This window comes from Montipora capricornis, chromosome 6 (genome assembly GCF_036669925.1).
Source record: "Montipora capricornis isolate CH-2021 chromosome 6, ASM3666992v2, whole genome shotgun sequence".
NCBI lineage: Eukaryota > Metazoa > Cnidaria > Anthozoa > Scleractinia > Acroporidae > Montipora > Montipora capricornis.
The window spans coordinates 65,745,435-65,747,934 of NC_090888.1; the positions used below are offsets into that span (position 1 = coordinate 65,745,435).

Sequence of the window (2,500 nt, forward strand, 5' to 3'; positions counted from 1 at the left end):
ATTCTCGAGGTGCCTTGCATACGGTGAGAGCTACTGAAATTTAAACTGACCAATCAGAATTCAGCGAGCGGGAAAAACTGTGCTATCCTTGTGCTATTCGACGTCACGCCAATTGTTTACATTCGGATTGGTTAGATCGGTGGACATTCGCTCAGCCTTCTCTTGTGACTCTCTTGACCGTCGCTTCTTTGAACTCAGCGGGACAGAAATGACGCATTGTTCTGGCAGTCAATTTGCCAATCCACTTTATCCAGTTTATGAATTGGTCTAGCACCTGATTAAAAACCAGGATCGCCTTTGAACTTTATTCTGTAGAAGAAGAAGACGTTGCTGAGTGAACATTTTTACGACGAAATCCCTTGGTTTGTTCAGCACTTTGATGTCCGATAACTGAGCCGCTCTAATGAGTGTTGGGTCAATCGCATTTGGCCGTCTGACCATATGAAGTTTTTTCAGCTCTTGTTTGTGTCCATCATGATCGAACTTCAGGTGAAGCGCTATGCTGCTTTATGCCAACTTCGATGGCTTGTGATGAGCTTGCCTGCTGCCCAAATTGTTGTTGTATTTGGGCAAGATTGGGCTTATCGGGTTGGAACTTAATAGTGAGGGGAACAATTTTTCGTTCATCTGCTGTGCCAAACAACAAACAATCCTGTTGGGTGTTCCACGTGCTTGGCGAGTCTTGCACGACCATCATCTATCAGATCTGGAGTGGAGTTTTCTTTCAGTGATTACAACTTGCGATCGTTCTGCAAACATCCACGTAGCATGCAGCACTTTTTAGTGACTTCAGGATCCCCGGCCCGTTTTGCTGTTTCAAAGGGAGTCGTGCATTTTTGAGCAGTTTGTCTTCATTGCTTGTATTTTTTCGTTTGTTCCTGGTGGCGCAAAGTAACTTTGATGATTTGAAAGGACTTGAATCCTTAATTGAATTAGCAATTTTTTTAATTGAGGAACCAACAAGTGAATGGTACACAAAATTAGGAGAAACTGTTGGTTGAATAGACAATATTTGTAGACATAATTATCTACCCGGTTTAAGTACTAAGCTCAACAAGTTGTTTGGCTCCAGAAGTTTCAGTTTCAGGCCACGTACCCGAATTCACCCAGGTACTGTTGTACACTAGCTACCATAGTTCTTTGGAAATTGAATAGCTCCTTGAACACCTGGTTGCTTGAGAAGAAACTTGATGCGTTTGTTCTCTACATTGGTGAATGCAGCCACTAACTGTCCATTGTCGATAAACTCCAGACCAACTCTTCTTCCAATTTAATCTTTGTTCTTCGCAGGGCATCAATAATGGTGTCCCTTGTAAAATGTTAGTTTAAAGAGTTTGTTTAAGTTATTTCCCATTTCATAGGGCACTGTGGTTGCCAGATTCACATTCAAACTTATCGTGGAAATGTAAATCAATACCAGTGAAAAGTCAGTCCCTTGTATTGTTGATAGAAAATTTATTTAAATGCATATTGAAACATCAGTTGAGGAATATTTTTTTCCCACTTTGTGAACCTAACATACATTGCTGCCATTTGTTTATTGCTTGGTCATTCAATGTCTTGATCACATCAAATAATTTATTTTTAAGGTATTGTGTATCTTTATCTAAAAACTTAACTGGTTGGTTGGAGCCCTTTTGCAGCATATTTAGATAGGCAGGAAATGTTCCACAGTTTATGGTAAATAGTTCTGCATAGTTTTAAGGAATATTGTGGCCAAATCTAATTGAATATGAGAATAAAATATGCTGTTTGACATTTTGTGAATTTAAAGACTATTAATATTGTTTGCGCTTGTTTTAAAAGGCTTAAGGTTGGCACTCAAAAGTGTTCCTTCAATAATCTTATTCTGCAAAGATTATCTTGGGAGAATTGGATTAATGCAAGTTTTTTCTTCTAGCCTCTTTCCCCATCAGTGCCCTCTGAGAATGGAGTTGATTTGGTTTTGCCCGACGTTGAAAGATGAAACAATGCCTAAACCAGCCGCAAGGAATACTTCATGGTGCTTTTTTACAAACATGGGCATGAGGGTGCTCGTAAGCATCTGAGCATTGTTTCGCATGCTAAAGTGATAATTATTATAAATAATTTGTTTATCTTAGAGAGTCTTCTTTTCCTGTTAGTAATTGTTGGAATAGCTTGTTTGAGCTGTTGGATAGAGGCAGAACATTTGATGAGGCCCTCCTGGGGAGAGGAGGCCTTGTTCCCTTTAGATATTTTCTTGTGTTTCCTTGTTCCCCAAATTACTTTGAAACTTGTTCCCAGCCTTTTGATCCCTAAAATTTAAATATTGGTTTTCTTCCCTTGTTCCCTAAAATATTTTGATATTGTTACTCTGTTCCCCAGTTCAAATAAGCCATGTTCTCTTCTTCCCTGAAACCCCTGGGATTGCCTCTTTGATGTTGATTCTCGTATTGGCCTAATAGTAATTCACTGTAGAATTTCAAGACACAGCAAGTTCTTATTTGGGAGTGAGGGAAAAGTTTTGAATAAATTTTTT

The 2,500-nt window shown here is 39.0% G+C and overlaps 1 long non-coding RNA gene across 2 annotated transcripts in view; it reads right to left on the bottom strand.

Annotated features, from left to right (window-relative positions):
* LOC138052913 (uncharacterized) overlaps positions 1–2,500 on the bottom strand; it is a 36,037-nt gene that overhangs the window by 19,680 nt on the left and 13,857 nt on the right. The gene's annotated exons all lie outside the window — the stretch shown is intronic.